The sequence below is a fragment of the Acipenser ruthenus genome, chromosome 30 (genome assembly GCF_902713425.1).
Source record: "Acipenser ruthenus chromosome 30, fAciRut3.2 maternal haplotype, whole genome shotgun sequence".
Taxonomy (NCBI): Eukaryota; Metazoa; Chordata; class Actinopteri; order Acipenseriformes; family Acipenseridae; genus Acipenser; species Acipenser ruthenus.
In genome coordinates, this window is record NC_081218.1 from 67,503 (window position 1) to 85,798 (window position 18,296).

At 38.2% G+C, this 18,296-nt stretch overlaps 3 long non-coding RNA genes across 10 annotated transcripts; 1 reads left to right on the forward strand and 2 right to left on the reverse strand.

The window, feature by feature from the left end:
• Nucleotides 1-1,037: 1,037 nt before the first annotated feature.
• LOC117414426 (uncharacterized) lies at nucleotides 1,038-7,186 on the reverse strand. Its single transcript, XR_009309505.1, has 4 exons — nucleotides 5,002-7,186; nucleotides 4,400-4,505; nucleotides 1,881-2,250; nucleotides 1,038-1,513 (listed from the first exon to the last, which is right to left on the reverse strand). It is a non-coding gene; the product is annotated as an uncharacterized LOC117414426 (long non-coding RNA).
• Nucleotides 7,187-7,347: 161 nt separating this feature from the next.
• Nucleotides 7,348-11,850, forward strand: LOC131702740 (uncharacterized). The gene is made up of 7 exons (XR_009309504.1): nucleotides 7,348-7,685; nucleotides 9,270-9,389; nucleotides 9,494-9,540; nucleotides 10,131-10,281; nucleotides 10,849-11,060; nucleotides 11,317-11,630; nucleotides 11,716-11,850. It is a non-coding gene; the product is annotated as an uncharacterized LOC131702740 (long non-coding RNA).
• Nucleotides 10,988-17,273, reverse strand: LOC131702739 (uncharacterized). 8 transcript variants are annotated; one of them, XR_009309501.1, is made up of 7 exons: nucleotides 16,572-17,273; nucleotides 16,137-16,225; nucleotides 15,863-16,006; nucleotides 15,484-15,594; nucleotides 14,380-14,464; nucleotides 13,583-13,797; nucleotides 12,228-12,912 (listed from the first exon to the last, which is right to left on the reverse strand). It is a non-coding gene; the product is annotated as an uncharacterized LOC131702739 (long non-coding RNA). The 8 variants fall into 8 exon arrangements; XR_009309502.1 differs by having other exon boundaries at nucleotides 16,119-16,225; XR_009309497.1 differs by adding an exon at nucleotides 10,988-11,076 and having other exon boundaries at nucleotides 11,499-12,912; nucleotides 15,863-17,273.
• Between the last annotated feature and the right edge of the window lie 1,023 nt (nucleotides 17,274-18,296).

Genomic DNA, 18,296 nt, shown 5'->3' on the forward strand with positions numbered 1-18,296 from the left:
CCAGTCCATCTCACTTCCACGGAGGAGTCTGCTTTTTCATTGCCTTATATAAGAAATTAAGCAAGTCTTTGAAAACAATGGAGGAACGCACCGGGATTTGAACTCAGTCCCCCAAGGTGAGCAGCACAGCATGCTAGTGAACTAGCCCACTGCACCACCTGTCTGCTTGTGACTGCCTTGTTGTCTAACCTTGTATATGAGGTTCACTTACCTTGTCAAAGATTGCACACTGCAGGAGTTGGGAATCCTGGCGCTGGCTGCACAGTTGCAGTCTTTCATGCCACTGAAGAGAGGAGGGATTATGAAACACCCCTGTTACACAGCAGGGCTCAGAGGTAAATACCAGGGATACCAGGTCAATGCTATGAGTGTTAACACTAATCATATATATAATAACTGTGTGGCTTCCAGAGGAACATGTGTTTTTTATATTGTGTTCCTCGTCAAGCTGTGGAATCTGAAGCTGCGCAGCAGAAATGATTCCACTTCCAGCAGGTTGACTTTGTGCAAAGTTTCTATTCTGATGTAAACTTTCATCCCCCCCCCCGAGCCCTGTACTGTCTCCACTAAATCATTATTACTGATGAACCAACGGAAGTGCCAAGCCTTCCTCAATAGGCAAAGCTAGCGCTGCTGTTCAGGGTGAGCGTGCCTCAGCACTGCCAGCAAGCACTCGGGCGCTGGGGAGCAAAGCAGCACAAGAGCCTGGATGTCTTGGCTTTGCTGGAGTGAAGGGAGCTCTGTGAACACTGTCCTGTCCTTTCTGCAGAGGAAACGGAAGATTAGCATGGAAAGCGACCCCTTAGAGGAAGGACAGCGTTCTGATCAAGGACAGGTGGAGGGCCATGAAAAGGCTTCAGAGGCTTCTAGTCGTAGTTTAAAGTTTCAGCCAATAAAAGTGACACGTTGTGTGTCTGTATTGTAGCTGCGATTACTGCCTGGTGATTGAGAATAAATATGTATAGATCCCCTTTCAGGGCTTGTTGTGTGACAGGATGCTGCATGGAGCCATGAAGAAGGGAAACGTCCACACAGTATGTATTTCCAAACGTCCGGATTTATTAAAGAAAAAGGCTTGAAAGTAAAACAATCTCCCCTCTACGAGCAATGGTAATGGAAGGGCTGCAGTCCCCAGCAAAAACACACTCTGTTACCCACAAGCCTCCTGCACCAAACTGGGCTCCTTTTAAAATAGCAGAAAGTAGAAAATGTGGTTTGTCTTACCAAACACACACAATGCGAACAGTCAGTCAATATGTAGCGGTATTGTGAAGCGGGATGTGGGGCTGCTCAATACCTTGCTCACTGGGTGTGCTTCTATTCTTTTAAACAAAGTAAGGAGAGGGGGAGGAGAGGGGGAGGAGAGAGGGGAGAGGTGGAGAGGGCAGCAGCAGTATTGCTCAGTCCAGGAAGGACAGCTCCATGCACTCCCCATAGCCTCAGGGTGAAGCATGCGGGTCGCCAGCCGCTCCATATCATCCAGGCTCAATAAGCGCAGCCTCCGTTCGTAATCCTGAGAGAGAGGCAGAGGGAGAGACACAGAGTCACAACTACACGCTGCACTACACCTGCATTTCAGAGTGTGTGTGCTGCAGCTGTGATTGTGTGTGCGTCTCTGTGTCACTGTACAGCTGTGTCTGTGTGTGTCTGTATAACACTGTGCATGTGCTGCAGCTAGGATTGTGTGTGTAGCAGTGTTTATTGTGTTCAATTTATCTTGTGTAGCTGCTCCAGACTCACTGTGTGTGTGTGTCTGTGTGTGTAGCAGTGTCTGTGTTTATTGTGTTCAATTTACCTTGTGTAGCTGCTCCAGCCTCTCACTGTGTGTGTGTCTGTGTGTGTGTGTGTATAGCAGTGTGTGTTTATTGTGTTCAGGTTACCTTGTGTTGCTGCTCCAGACTCTCACTGCGTCGGCAGGGCTGAAGTGTTTGTTCAGAAGAGCAGGCAGGCTGTGCCACACTGACCCGGGGTGAGGCGAGAAGTGAGAGGAGGGGTTAGGCGAGGGGTGAGAGGAGGGGCGAGGGGTGACAGGAGGGTTGAGGCGAGGAGTGAGACGAGGGGTGAGGTGTGAGAGGAGGGGTGTGGCGAGGGGTGAGGTGTGACAGGAGGGGTGAGGCGAGGGTGAGGTCTGAGAGGAGGGGTGACACGGAGTGCTGTTCTTGCTCGGGTGACACTTTCTCTGTTGGGGGCGTCACAACGAGTTCAGCTTGGAATCGGGAGCGATGGAGTCGTGTGACAGTCTGTGCTCATCTGAGAGAGAGAGAGAGGGAGGGGGAGAAACAGGAGAGATTCAAGACCAGGTAGATTAACTCTTAGCTGCTGACTCGGTGTAATTTCATAACTTTTGTTACGATGACAAAACACGTCATATCTCTGCCGTCCAATCAGCAATTTTGTTTTTTTAAAGTATGAGTCATAGCCATGACTACGGGGCTTGTCATGATACCATTGGTTTAGGGCTAGGGTGGGCGGGACATATAATATTTTGATTACAAGGGCGAGTCTCTGTTGGCGCCATTGTGACTGAGTGCACAGCAGAGTCGAAGCTCTGTATCTCCAGTTTTACAATCCCAAGAGTGCTAATCTACATATCATCTAAACGGGAGGTACTTGGGCCAATTAACCATATTGTTGTTGTTTTTTTTTTCAACTTGATATTGTTTTTTTGTGCCGAGTACATCTGCATTGTTTATTTTTCTTTTGTTTTCCCTGTGTCTCTTGTGTGTGCGCTTGCTTGCTGGGCAGGGCTAACTTCATGACTGCTGTAGACGAGAGGAGCTACTGTATCAACACCACGTTTCGTTTTGTTTGTTTGTTTTTTTAAACATCTTTCTTATAGTTAGTTTCACATACGTTTTTATTTTAGACTTGTTTTTCCTCAGGAGAGAAGGCAAAACTAACAGGTCTATCGCATGTGATGCAAAGTTAGGCGTTTGTGTACGTCTGTGTTTTACTTTTTCTAGTCGATTCATTATTTCTCTGTAGTCGTTATTATTATTTAATTATGCATCTATTATTTTTTAACTTTTTTTATTCGATGTGTAAAAGAATGAGGAAAACACCTTGTTTAGTTTTTATTTTTACGTTGTGTATGTAGCCTATGTAAAAAACAAAGACATTTAGCTGGAGTTATTATTTAGCCATGTATTTTATTACTCGTTTACTGTGTGTAAAGAACAGAAAACATTATTTAGCTGTTGTCACTATTATTATTTAGCCATGTATTTTATTACTTGTTTACATTTTTATGTGTGTGAAAAAGGATGGAGCAGAATATTAATATTAGTATTATTATTATTATTATTATTATTATTATTATTATTATTAATTGGTATTTATTTTAATGTTTTATGTGGGTGTGTGTAAGCCAGAAAATGGATGGAGACAATCAGCTCTAGCATGTGGTTCAGTCACTGAAGAGGAGGAGGGCCCTGACTGAGGAAGAGATCGAGGGCATGTACGTCATGGAGGAGGACCTCCCTGATGAAGAGCTGCTGCAGGAGGAGGAGGATGAGGAGGAGGAGGAGAGTGATCTGGAGGAGCCCCAGTCCAGCACTTCAACTGCAGGGTAGTTTTGATAATAAGTATATACAGCACAATATGGAAGGTTTTATTTTTTTGTCTCCCTCCCTCCCAAATAAAATTCTTAATTTCAGAGTTTTATTTGTAATATACTTTTTTTTTCATATAAAAAAATTAAACATTTTACTTGATAACTTGTGTGTTGTTTCTTTATTTTTGTACTGAAATATAATTGTATCTCAAACAGGGCAACAGTGTTTCCAGTCTCACTTTTTGCCAAGTTTTAACCCTGGTCTGCCTTTGCCATTTCGGAGGTTGATTTTTGTAAAATACTAGGCATTGCAAAACCTTATCTAGCTCTGCAACTGTTCAAGATATTTCAATTCTGATTTCAGATTTGAATTCCTTGGACAATTGTGCAGCTACAATATACTCTTTAAGTTTTTTTTTTTATATAACACTTGGAAAGAGGTTGAAATTGACCATTTTTAAAAATATTATTTATTATTTTTCATATTTCGATAATTTTTTGGGAGGTGTAGCTCATATGAAAATAAAAATAAAATCACCCCACATCAAAATAAATTACATCAATGGAAAGATCTACTTAATGCCTTTCTGTAGGTGTATTGGGTTTTCATTTCTGATTTAAGGTTCCAAAACTACAAGTGTTTAAACAGAAAGTGTTCATGTTTATGACCGGATATGGTTATTCCCCGTAGGCAGCATAGGGTTAAAACACTTCATGCAACTCAATGATGATAAAAGATTGAAAACACTTTGTTTGCAGGTGTTACTGTTAATAGATATATGTAGAATAACATGCATGCTTTTTAACTGAGTGCTGAGCTGTGCTGTGCTGTGCTGTTCAGCCTACCTGCCAGCGCCTTGCCTTTGTAGAGGAGTCCCTGTTGATTGACAGGTATGTTGAGCCTGTCAGAGACCAGACTCCAGACTGTGGAGACCTTCTCATCCTCACAGACCTGTCAAGAGACAAGAACATACAGACACACATTGAGGGGATGAGCATTAAACACTGAAACTACATCTTCATCCTCACAGGACAGGAGAGAGACAAGAACACACAGTCACACGGTGAGGGGATGAGCATTAAACACTGAATCTACATCTTCATCAGTACGCACGCCTCGAGTGAAGCAACATCCCTCATCTGCCACCATGCAAATGCACTTAGTGTCATTTCAAACGGGATTGAGATTATTATGCTCATGAGCTAAAAGGCAATAACAACGTACGATTATAAACAATAAAGATGACCCCCAGTCAATATAGCCGGGGGAATCACACCCCCGTCAAACCGCACCCTGCTGATCAGAGCTCACAAAGACAAACACATTATTAAAAGCCACTCAGCAAACAGTCACAAGCGGGTCCAGACGACCATTTGTTATTAAAAATGCGGGATTCAAAAACAACCGCTGCACTGAATAATAAACAAAGTAAACGAGATGCACTCACCTGGTTTAACGAGCGCTGTCCCTCGTAGTCTGTGTAAAACAATAGCAAACGTCTCCTAACATGGCGTCCTTCTTCCACAAACTTATCACATGAAATAAAGTCGTTTCACACAGACACACGCCTCCGGCTGAGCTGTCCTCTGCTCTTTACAATTGGTAGCGAACTTCAGGGAGACAGACGAGGCTTTAGCTTTCATTTCCTATCCAATGCTGCCCTCGTGTGGACATTTGGTAGAACTGCTGTCGAGGGGCTGAATTGAGTGTTAACTAATTCTGCATCATAAAATCAAATGAAACCTGCTGAAAAACGTCACGTTAGCATACTGAAATACACTTAACTGAAATTTACTTAACTAAAAACTGACACAAATATAAAATGTGACATTTCCAAAACTGACGCTGCTCTTTTATTTAAACAACTGCTCTATCAATACAATGGTCGTCGTGAATCTTGGTTATATTTCTACGTCTGTGATTAAATTATTACAAACACCCGTATATACTTTTAGATACATTTTAAACCGCTATAAAAGAGAACTACAGTTGATTCCTTCAGGCACGTTCCGGTTTAGAATCGTTGTTTTCTTTGGTTATTTCGAAACTGGCCGTTTTAAAATATGACTGATAGTAAAACAATTCTTCACTAGAAGCATGAAAATATAATATTTTTGAAATACTGACGTGGGCTGCTAGCCTGTGAAATGAAAAGGCTCTTGGGTCTGGCAAGCCAGTAAAATTATTTCTGCTGTTTAATCTAGAACTGGTAATTGTAAACACGTGGCATTTAAAATGAACAACCCCAATACAAATACTTCAACACAGATTTTTATTTATTTTTTTAAATTGTAATTGTGTTTCTTCTGGATTTAAATATCAGTAATGAAGACTGAGTGCTTCAAACCTGGACTGAAATATTCAGCCTCAAAACTATATCAAAATAACAACACCTGAAGAAAGATGTGTGTTTATTGAAGAGACAGCTGCTGTAGGAGAGCAGGATCGGGAGATTGGCGGGTAGGATACTAGGGAGTACATTTACAAGAGGGACCCTAATTAACTGGGAATAAATTAATCATTTTGTGTCGTTGGCAATGTTACCTGAAAGCAGCGTCAATGTTATTTCATAACATTAGTTACGAACGTTCTCGTAACTTTACGAAAACCTTCCAAAGAAATGTTCTTTACAAATTACTTCATGTTATCCTGACTTTCGAATAACATTCTTCTAACGTTCTGGGCACATCATTGTGTTAGCTGGGTTACTATCCAATCTATTACTGACACCTTGTGGTCATGATTCGCAACTGCACGTCATTAAAGTTGCTTAACATTCAATTTCTGCAAGTGTGTCACATGATATTCGTTTCGTGTTGTTTGTATACTCTTAGTAAATTAATGGTACAACCAAAAATATGTTTTAAAACAAACACCATTTATTTATTTTCACAACATAGAACAGCATAAACATTCTGCATGGAGAAATGTGATCGCACAGTTCCGTTTTTACAAATCTGGTAAAGGATTTACTCGTGAGTCAGGGCAGTACATGTGTTTATTAGATTGACTGTATCCTACTTACAGCGCATCGACTCAAACAACACGGGTGTAAAAAAAGCCCCCATAACTGACCCCTGTCACGCAATTAAGCGATCATTTTTTAAAAACTAGTTCTGTGAGTAAATCCTTTACCAGCTTTGAAAAACGGAACTGTGTGATCACATCTGTCCATGCACAATGTATTCCTTTTTAATTTATTGGAATGGCTGCTGCCCGCTAAAACTCACCGGAGGATGATTATTAATCCCTCCTAATAAATAATAATTATAATCTTTAATAGCCTAATAATCTGATTCTCACGCGCGCTGTCTACAACATTGACATTTAATCAGTAGAGGGGTTGGAGAGAAGAGGGGAGCTCCGATTGGCTGCCTTGGTGAGAAGAGGGGAGCTCCGATTGGCTGACTCGGTGACAAGAGGGGAGCTCCGATTGGCTGGCTGGGTGACAAGAGGGGAGCTCCGATTGGCTGGCTGGGTAACAGGAGGGGAGCTCCGATTGGCTGGCTGGGTGACAAGAGGGGAGCTCCGATTGGCTGACTCGGTGAAAAGAGGGGATCTCCGATTGGCTGACTCGGTGACAAGAGGGGAGCTCCGATTGGCTGACTTGGTGGCAAGAGGGGAGCTCCGATTGGCTGACTTGGTGACAAGAGAGGAGCTCCGATTGGCTAACGTCTAACGTCTAACCGGCATTATGGCAAGGCAAGCAAGATAAATGAACCAATCAGCTTTTGAGTTTAGTTGACGAGCCAACCTCCGTTTAAAAAAAAAAAAAAAAAAGTTATCGTGGGTTGACAGACAGAATTTCCCAGCACTAAGTTTCTTTGTATAATCCCTGCCATGCTACTGTAGCCTATCAGGCTTTGTTGAGCTGACTCGCTTGTGTTTCAGCTGCTAGTTTCGGAAACACTGGAGGGAGTGTGAAGTACTGGGACTTGTGAGGAAATTATTTGTTTCAAACTGGCTATGGTACATTTTGTTTTTTAATTAATGCATTATTTAAGCATTCATTTTTGTCTGGGGGGGTAAAACCCCACTTGCGTTTTAAAGAAAAACGAGCTCGGTTTGGATAACTGTATCGCATGAAAAGAAACTACAGCTGAATGATGATTGTACGAGAATGGCGAGGGAGTAAGTACAAACATTTATTATAATAATATAGTACAATATTGAAGTTTAATATTCTGTTTTTGGCTCATTGTCCCGTTTTTCACAAACGCATGTTACCATACAGGGATGTCAGTAAAATTCGATTTCATAAAAATGAGCGCAGCATTAACATTGTTAATGTGGTTAAGGGACGTAAGGCTTCTGTTTACTTTGCAAGTAGCGTACAATTACATTGTAGATAAATGCCGTTTCATTGTGCTTTAAACAGGTCATAAACGGGCTGGTTTGTGATTTTATATTGAAGTTCAGTAAGATCATCAATGTAGCATTATGGATTTTGTTAACGGTAAATTATATATGTGTATATGTGAGGACTGGGAATAATCGACCCGCATAAGTGTAATCCTGTTTAAATGTATAGCTGAATATTTATAATATTTTTATAAATTTTTATTTTTTATAATATTTATGAAAAAAAACGGCTATACAAGTACGACTACTAATAATAACGTAATATCAGAACTACTAATATATGCTTACTCATATTAACTTTTTATGAAGCGCTCAATGCAAACGAACGGTGTCAGTCTTTTTCGTTTTTTTTTTGTCTGGATCAGAAGGAAACTTTATATTTCTGTCCAGAACAAAAGAATCGGGCATTACTGTAATGTTACCGCGCTCGGCATTTTGGTCATCTTCCATAGTAATGCTGACTGTGAAAGAGTGTTCAGCTTGGTGACCAAAAACAAAACCCAACACAGAGCCAGCCTGAGCACAGACATGCTAAGATCACTGGTAACGCACAAAGTCCTGATGTCAGCGAAGCAGCAAGTGTGTCACACACAAACCTTTCGTGACACCTTGCTCAGGAAAGCCAAGTCAGCCACCTATGAAGCTTATACATTTCAATTTGTTTTGTTTTGACAGTAAATAAAATACCAACATACTACAAAAATGGCTATTTTCTGTACTTAAAATAATTTTTCAGTTGGTATAAATTAAAAAGGTTTCATCTATACTAAGGTAAACAAAATTAAATTTAAACTGAAACAATCATATCTAATCTCATTATTTTTTTACTGATAATTTCATCCTCAGAACTCTCCAGAGTGTAGCATTTAGCTGTTTGATACCCTAAAGCAATTCTGAGGGGAAGCCGAGATGTCCTCGTGAAAGAGTGCTACTCAAAATGAAATGTCAAGGTTGGCAGGTCTGGGACGTTGAGGTCACATTCCCTCTGGGCTCAATACAGCTTAAAGGCAGGAAAGGAAAAAAGCCTTTTCAGGGTCTTGGCCTCTGCAGAATCATTTCCACTAATTCTGTTTTCTCTGTATATTCATATATATTTAGATTTGCCATTTTCATATTTCTTGTATTCCAATATTGTAATTTAAGGCTCATCCAGGTAGATTGTCTAATTTAGTTCATGAAAATATGTAACTTCATATCGAGGGAAGTCTTTTTCATTCAATTGTTAACATAAATGAAAAAGCTGCTGCAAATGAGCATTGTACAGTTTAATTTGAATGATCTTGAACAAAGCTTTTGGGATGATGTTTTCGGCCGTAGACTCTTATTTTCAGGGTTATTAATCTCTGTCTCCAGCTCTTTTGATTTGTAGAAGCAGTTTATGGGCCGGACAGACGTGTGAAGGCCAGCGGCGTGGAAGACCTCATCGCAGAGACGCTGAGATTCACGCCTCACACAGGAGGAAAGGAGCGACAGGTGAATCACGCTCATGTTCATTCAAATCTAAGTGAACGTACCTTTTTACTTGTGCATGTGCTTTCTCCAAACTGTCATTTTAACCCAACCCTTTTCTTTTCTAGGCAACTTCGTGGAACTGACAGTGAAGCCGGGCCATCATTCCTCTGAAGTGAGCTTTTGAATTCTTATAAACACTCTGGGTTTCAAGTTCAGTATCAGTTTTGGATGCATTTCAAATAAACCTCATGTGACCTCTCCATGCGCTTACACACACACACACACAGACGCACACACACTGACTTTTTTTTTAACTAATCAGATTAGGTATGTGTACATAGACATAAAGGATTTTTTCCCCCCACACACTTTTGTAATCTGCTTTCATATTTTTTATGCTTTATTTTCTGTATGTATTTACTCTCTATTTTTTAATGTCTACTGTTGTCTGTGGCTAATTTATTACAGTGAAGTTGTTACATTGTAATTTTTTATAGTAGATTGTATTTTGATGCTTGATAAACCTTGGAAAAAGTCGTCTGCTAAATGTCTGCAATAATAATAATAATAATAATAATAATAATAATAATAATAATAATAATAAATTACACTTAATGTGTTCAATGCAACATTGGGCCTGTACTGTCAAAAACATACTTTCCAAGTATGGAAATATTTCAGTAGAATAGCACGGTGTGACCCTCTGCGGTATGAGGCCTCCACCAACACTATACTGTATATTTATTGATGTATTTTTAATAGGGTACAGCAATGCAGAATGAGAGAAACTATGAGGATTGTTGATCCAATTGGGACACTTTTGTGAAGACTTGAGCGTTACCCAACGAAGAGCCTACAGTGTTCCTTCTCCTTTGTCACTCTGGCACATAGATGGGAATCATGAGTTAATTCAGTAAGTACACAAATACAAAACATACTTTAAATTTGAACACAAAGTATCAATACATTAAAAATGTATTTACAAGCATAAGGCAATGTATATTACTAATAGTATGTAGTACATCACTGCATCACCTTGTATTTCAATGAAGTTCAACATTGCATTCACTGCAGAACAAGATACTGTGTTACTATTAGTAAAATGTATTGTGATATTTTGTGTTAAATGATAATAATATCTTCCAATTAGTCTTTTGGATGAGGCTTTAAACTGAGGCCCTGACTCTCTGTGGCCATTAAAGATCCCGTGGGGCACATTTCAAAAGGAGTAGGGTTGTCAACCCTGGTGTCCTGGCTAAATTCCAGTTCACCAATAACTGCTTCCGCATATTCTTCCACTCCCCTTCATCCAATTGTACCGATTTCATAAGAACTGTAAACGCTTTGGAAGCATTTACAGTTATTAAAAGCACGATAAGTGTATAATAGCACATTTTAGAAACACAGGCAAAGTAGGAACTACAGTACAAAGAAGCAAATATTTTGTTCTGGTTAACATTGTATCTTATTTTGCCTACAGATGGAGGATAGTCATTCATGGCGGCATTGATGGCTACAGTAGAAAAATAGTGTACCTGAAAGCCAGCAACATCAACAGAGCTTGTACAGTTTTTGAAAGTTTTGTTGGAGCTGTATATCAGTTTGGCTTACCATCACAAGTCCGAAGTGACAAAGGCCTTGAAAACATTGAAGTGGCTCGATTTATGCTGGAGCATCCTCGTCGTGTGTTGGGTAAATTATTACAGAACTGTAATGGAAAAATAAAGTGCATTTATTCAGTTAAATTTATTGAATTTACATACTGTTTAGTGTCTTGTATTTAATAAGTAAATATTAAGTATTTTATAATTAAAATAAATGACAAAATAATTTCATACTAAGGCAGAATTTAGAATCCTGTGTAAATATTTTGTTTAAAGTAAGTTGGTTTTGCCATCGTTAAAACACTAGCATTTTAAACTGTTTGTCTATTTCTAATTTTTTGTAGACAGAGGAAGCCATATCACAGGTCGAAGTGTGCACAACCAGCACATTGAGAGGCTGTGGCGTGATGTCTGCTACACAGTTACCAGCAATTATTATGCTGCCTTGCAGTACTTGCAGGCAATACAGGCACTTGACCCAGATGATGAACTTCACTACGTGATGATTCCAAGACTGAACATGCACCTTGATATGTGGGACCGACGTCCTCTATCCTCGGAGCACATGAAATCCCCACAGCAGCTATGGATTCAAGGGCTACTGTCAAACTACAGCAGCGGAAATCCCACTTCCTGTGAGACTTGGAACTCTGATATGGTACTTCCTTTTCTTCAGCGATACAAATAAAGGTTACCTTATATATCTAATTAACATGTTAAATTGATTGTCTCCATTTTACTAGATGGATTTTGATAACTATGGAAGGACCTGGAGCCTGCCGTGAATCAGAGCCCCCAGTTTCATTGCAGGACACACTGGTTCCTCTCCTTCCAGTCAACATTGACCCTTTGAGGACGAGCAGCTGTTTCGGACTTGATCTTTATTTAGAAGCATTAAGTGTAGCAAACAACAGAAATGCCTAAATGTAGGTTTTAAGACCTTTACATACCACAACCGCTCCTTTTCATCCTGAAAAGGCTTTCAAACATGTATTGTACAGTGCACTCAGGTTTTAGCAAGGGTTCTCTTCTCATCACCTCTGCAAGTGTTAATGTGAATAGTTTTTATAATAAAAATAATTATTTTTACCCTTTTTATTTTAAACCCAGTTTGTAAAGGCCAATTTCTAGTCAACTTGGAGTATCACAGTATTTTGCCATTTTGATTTAAGTAGTGTTAAATATAATGTGAATATAGCTGATGGATTTGTGTTTTAATTCTCAGTTTAAAAATAAGCTGCAAACAGACTTTACATCACAGAAATGCAAATAGTGTTTATTAATAAGGAGGAAAAGTAAAATGTTCTTTCTTGGAACAACTTAACAACTGTTAAGAATTCTCTATTACCAAAAATCCTTAGGAGGGAAAAGATCCAGCCTATACTTTTATTTAAAGGCTTGTAACATTTCAGCACTGATGTTAATATTGACAGATTGAACTATTACATTTTAATATTTTAGTAAATTGAATTGTAGTGCTTAATAAAGGTGTCTGCTAAATATCTGCAATAATAATAACTACAGGTAAGAATTCTCAACCAAAGGTGACTCACTTGCTAAATTTAAGTGTACAAAGAATTATAGATAACAAAAATGACAAACATAAAAATTCTAGCAGCACTTTGGCATGCATAACATTGTTCTTAGGATCGAACATACTTGTGCCCTTTGACTACAGGTATGGTAAGCAAAGGAATTTGGTTATGCCCTTCCAAAGCCTGGGGAATTTTTAATTCCAAAGTCCATATCATCCCTGAAGGACTCGTATGAATGCCTGCATGGTACCCTTAATATGCTGGAACATGTGTTTGCAAGTGGAAACCGTGAACCATCATGCAAAAATTCAACAGTTGGAGCAGGGTTGAAGCCCAATGCTGGTACACTGTCACTTCCTGTGGCAAAGACAAGGATGTCCTCCAGGGTAACTCCACAAATCCCCACTAAAAAAAACCAAACAGAAAAATACATCAATCATCTTTGTAACTGCCATTGAGGTTTTTCACGGGACGTCACTGCTGTTGGGTCTCCATTTTGAAGGGCAGAAAGCACTGTATGCCAATGGCAGAATAATGTTATTAATATAATTAAAATATGATTAAGTTAAAGACTTTTAAATTGTATCACTGATTATTTTGAAATATGTATGCACACTCTACAGATTTAAGTGATGATTTGTATTTTTTAAATCCTTATATAAAGTTGTTATAATATATGTTTTATGAGCAAGTCCAATTAACTATGTATAAACGTTTACATAGAAGTACTGTAACTAACGGTATATAACTTCATTCATATTAGTTTTGTATTTTAAACAAAGTACTGAATATGTAACCTGTTTAAACCTTGGTCTGATAACAAATAATTAATTTATCTAAATGTCAGGCAATCAATAATAATAATAATAATAATAATAATACGCAAGCATTTTATTCATTATACAATTGTTTCTTGACATGTACCTGCTGAGAGCTACATTTTCCATCAAGAACCCTCTCACATGACTGTTTTAAATTGTATATAAACTTCTTAAATGTATACTACTATATTGAGATGCTAGTTCAATGTGGATACACAACATCTTATTGAAATTGCATTTAAAATAAAACGTACTCTCTACATCCAAGAGATAATCCCTCCAATGACATACTGCTTCATTTTCTCTCTCAAACTTGTTACTCCCACAGTCAGATCGCTGCTCTTTGAATAGCTCTTCAAGCACATCAGCAGTCAGCTTCTCTGTCGATTGACAGAAAATAGGTTTGAAGGTTTCAGGGTGGGCCTTCATAGAATCCATTACACTGAGAGAACGGAGTCCTTCTTGCAACCTGTGCAAAATATTTGAATAATGAATGTTCTGAATTAGTAATACAGTAGACACTTGAAAAAAAGATGTACATACCCCAATGCAATGCTTGTTTTCAGAGCATATAAAATATTCTCTTCAATAATAATGTAGATTTTTTTTAAATATATAAAACAAGCCACTGGCTTTCTTCAATACATTAATTATTTAATTAAGTAGCCCAGATGTGGGTAGGGGGAATGTGATTCTCTATGTATTAGTATAAATATACAGCTTGGTGCTAGTCACAACATATAATAAGTGATATTTCTTCAGCACAATATAGGGACAAAGTAGATTCAGTTTGGTTTTCAATTCAGTACACATCTGCATGCTACATAATAACATAGAACACTTTTATTAAACTTCCCAGAACACATTTAATATATATTTAATATATAATTAATATAACAATTAGGCTGTGAATTTAAAAGGCTGAGACTGCTTTGGCTGGCTGAGTTTAGGAATGGAATGAGTCGACTTTATAACTTTTTTGTAACTATGGAGCATCAACATTAGGTGGGTACTGTTCTTTGTAATATTAGATTTTTTGTAAAAAGCATACCTTTCAAACTGTGTTCTTGTTCGCTGAAGAACATACCAGTCGAACCGCCTCGTCCAGTTCCTTTTTAATTGTCTGACTTTGAAATCTTAAAATTGAAATAAAGAGAACATGCATGCACATTGAAGCAAAATATAAATCCAAGAGTCAGCATCCACAATAAATCCTCTTCAGTCCTGACATCCAATATTTATTTATTTTCTAAATATAACCTGTTAATTTATGTTTCTGGATTTAGGACTATTTATTTGCATAAAAAAATATCAATATACTTGTTTTAAATACATACAAACATCCACTAAACAAGGAATGCAAAGGAAGAGGACAAATAATGAGAAGCTAGACAAGAATGAGAGTACACATGATTTCATTAAAACCTTTTTTTCAAGTTTAAGCAATGCTTCAAATAATCCACTTTAAAACATTACAGTTTTTTATTTAAAAAAGGGCACAGGGGTGCTCCTTGACCAGCCAACAGCTTAAAACACAAATATTTTGGGGCATAGATACAAATTCCATACAGACACAAACAACAAAAATATACATTGAACTTAACTATCAATCAAAACTCAATTAGTGCATTTCATTTCCAGTGTATTATATTCCCAGATACATACAGATTAAACATAAAAGCCTATCAAAACGGTTTTCATCAGCTAAGTACATCTCGGAAGCTAAGCTGTGTGGAAATGAATGGCAACAACTGACTGAATCATGAATATGAAAGTGCAATGTGTCTTTTTGTTGTTTAAAAACAACGATAAAAAGACATCCCATAATCTGGCACAACACAACGACCTCTGACACAAAGAACACAAAGAACTCTGACCTCTGCCATCCCATAATCTGGCACAACACAAAGTGTTTACTTTCCTATGGGTGGTGGACATTGTGTTACAATGTTACATTCACAGAAAATGGTGGTGTTCATAAATGTCATGACAAAGAATTCTATGACAAAAAGTTATTTAAATGAATTAATTCTAAACATACATTTAAAATATACAGTCACCAAGCAAATATTAATTTAGTTGTATGAATACATCTGTTCCTCAAGACTTATTTTAATTGGGGGAAAAAACAATCAATAAGGCTTGTAACACTTACTTAAAAGCTGCATGCGAGCTTTCCTTTAGCGATTCCTCTAGAACTCTATTCAGCTGCTCTTCTTCAGAATCACTAAATACATTGTCTTCACTGACAAGGTCCACATAGTCTCTAAGAAACAAAAGAATAAATAAGAAATTCAGCCCACTATAACACTGATAGCATTTGAAGCTCCATTCTTACTTTCCTTCTGCAGTAATAGTCCTTTGATAGTAAAAGTCTTTTAAATTACATCAATGTGAGACATTGTGCACAACAGAAATTACTGGCACGGAAACAAACATCGTACTCAATATTAATGTTAAAAAAATAAAAAATATTTTGATTATATAAAAATGACAATTACTTACGAGTACTCCACATTGAAAACATTACATACCTGTACAGTCCACTAGAAGAAGCATGGCACTTGTTGTAATAATTTTGAACATGGGATGTGTTGTCATGTGATGACATAGATAGTTGAGTCTCTTCAGATATCTCCATAACGACATCATCTTCCAAATCAGTGTCATCAGGCTGTCTGAAAACAGTTAACAAAGACATACATGCTTTGAATGTCAAAACATATTTACCACAGATACAAGTCAACCACTATGTTGTAAAAGTAAATGAGCAATTTATATGACAAATACACCAGAAAAACAGATGACCTTCCACAGTTTTCAATGTGTTCTGAAAGGCATTGCAGAGGGATATCTTTTCCACACCTTTTGCACTTCTCCATGACCACCTCTTGACACTACAACAAACAAACACACATTTATTTTTAACATGCTTCATTTTTATAGTATGTGTTACATGTGCATTTACACCTTAACCCAGTGATCTCCAGTCCTGATCGTCGAGGGCCATAGTCCAGCAGGTTTAATGCAATAGATATTGCTCAAAAAGAGACAGTAAGAGCGTGCCAGTGAAGAAATATGTTGAGAGTTGGAAAGGGAGGAATCAAAGGTGACACCAAGGTTTGGGCAGAGGAGGAAGGGGAAAGGGTGATAGAATCAAGGGAAATTCAGATAGAAAGGTCTGTAGAGGGAGGCGAAGAAGAAGGAATATAGAGGAGATCAGATTTTGACAACTGTTCTTACCTCTTCAGCCTCACGCTTCGCAATGCTCTCCAGGTTTTTCTGAAGTGGTCGAATGTAGGCCATTGCCTGGTTCAGGCCACTCTCAGTTCTCAGAAATTTCTCACTGTACTCACCGGCTGGCATTGGAATTGGTGCCAATTGTTTGGTTTTATTAACGGACCAAAACATCTGAAAGCCTCCTGCACCTTTCAATTGTGGAAAATGTGAAAACAGAGTTTCACATAGTTCAGAAAATCCTCAATTTTTGTCTGCAAATGTTATTTTTTTCCTACCAAGGGCTGAATTCTGTAAACCAATGCGGTCTTCTCCATTGGGCACAGTTTGAACATTGGTCTCTGTAAGCAAAAGAAATCACGTGTCCAGGTTTCACTGTGTGTAGTTTTCCGTTTACACTTTCCAGTTTTCTGGAACATCTTTTGCCCCCTTGCCCGATCACATGGCTGAAACAGCTGCACAAGATTTCTTTGAATGTGGTCATTTCTAGGGCAGGGAATCCTGCCTGAATCGACTGTAGGGGTTCCCTGTTGTACTTCAGCTAGTGAGGTTTGCATGTTGTTAAACAAACCTCTAAAAGAACTGGGTGAACACGTCCCAGTACCAGTCTGTGATCCTGAGCCAGCAGTGGCTGTGCTTTCTGACTCTCTCTTCAAAATCCTTGCAGCTTCTTGAAGAAGTCGAGCAGCCTCAACATTGGCACTCTCACCACTACAAAAGGAACGGAACTGAAATCATATATTCACATAAACTAAAATAAAATTAATTAATTTAGCAGATGCTTTAATCCAAAGCTATTTACATACAATCGAACCCCGGAATTCTAACCACCACTCTACACTGCCGCACTGATAAATGTACATATATATATATAAAATGAATGCTGCAAGTATTTTACACACACAACTGCAGCACTTGTTTGACCTCACAAGAACTAGGAGAACCGTCCTGCTTACACCCTTGTGCTACTCCAAGTATTGATCAGCTTTAAAATAATTTTAAAAAGAAAACTTAACTCTAAATACCTATACATCTAGCAAGTAATTAATACAAATGATAGGTACATCTTAAGTGAAGCGGTACAACTGTATAATACTGATGCAACATCTCAGACAGGTAGCTGCAGTAGACGACGGGAAATTAATTCATGAAATACTCATTTTTACCCACTTCCCCTGCCAAAAAAATTTAAATAAAATAAATAACTTGCCTTGATACACGTCTGTCTCTTAATCTGACCAGAATACTGTACCTACTGTAATAATATTCAAAAACCCATCACGATTTTCCAATACTTACTTTTAAATACAGGTACCATTACCCACCCACCCACCACCGTTTTACAGTTACATACACTATATACTACAAAACAAAAACAAAAAAAAAACAGTGACAAATGTGGTCACTATACTCTCTCAAATCATTATAAGTTGGTTATCTATAGCTAAATTGTATCATGCATCGTCTATGTTATGAGCACATGTGATCGAGTATTAATTTTTATACAATAACAAACAAATATAAAAAGAAAACTCGGAATAAACTCGAACTTGCCTTAATTCAGGTCTATCCGCCACCTGTAACGTGAGCGATGCACCAGGAGGATTGTGGGTCCACAGTTTCCATGGCAACCCTGGTAAACGAATACGGTCTTCATGTTAATGATCCGCAAGCAGAATACCATGTTGCATAATCACAATCAGAAAGCAGAATACCATGTTGCATAATCAC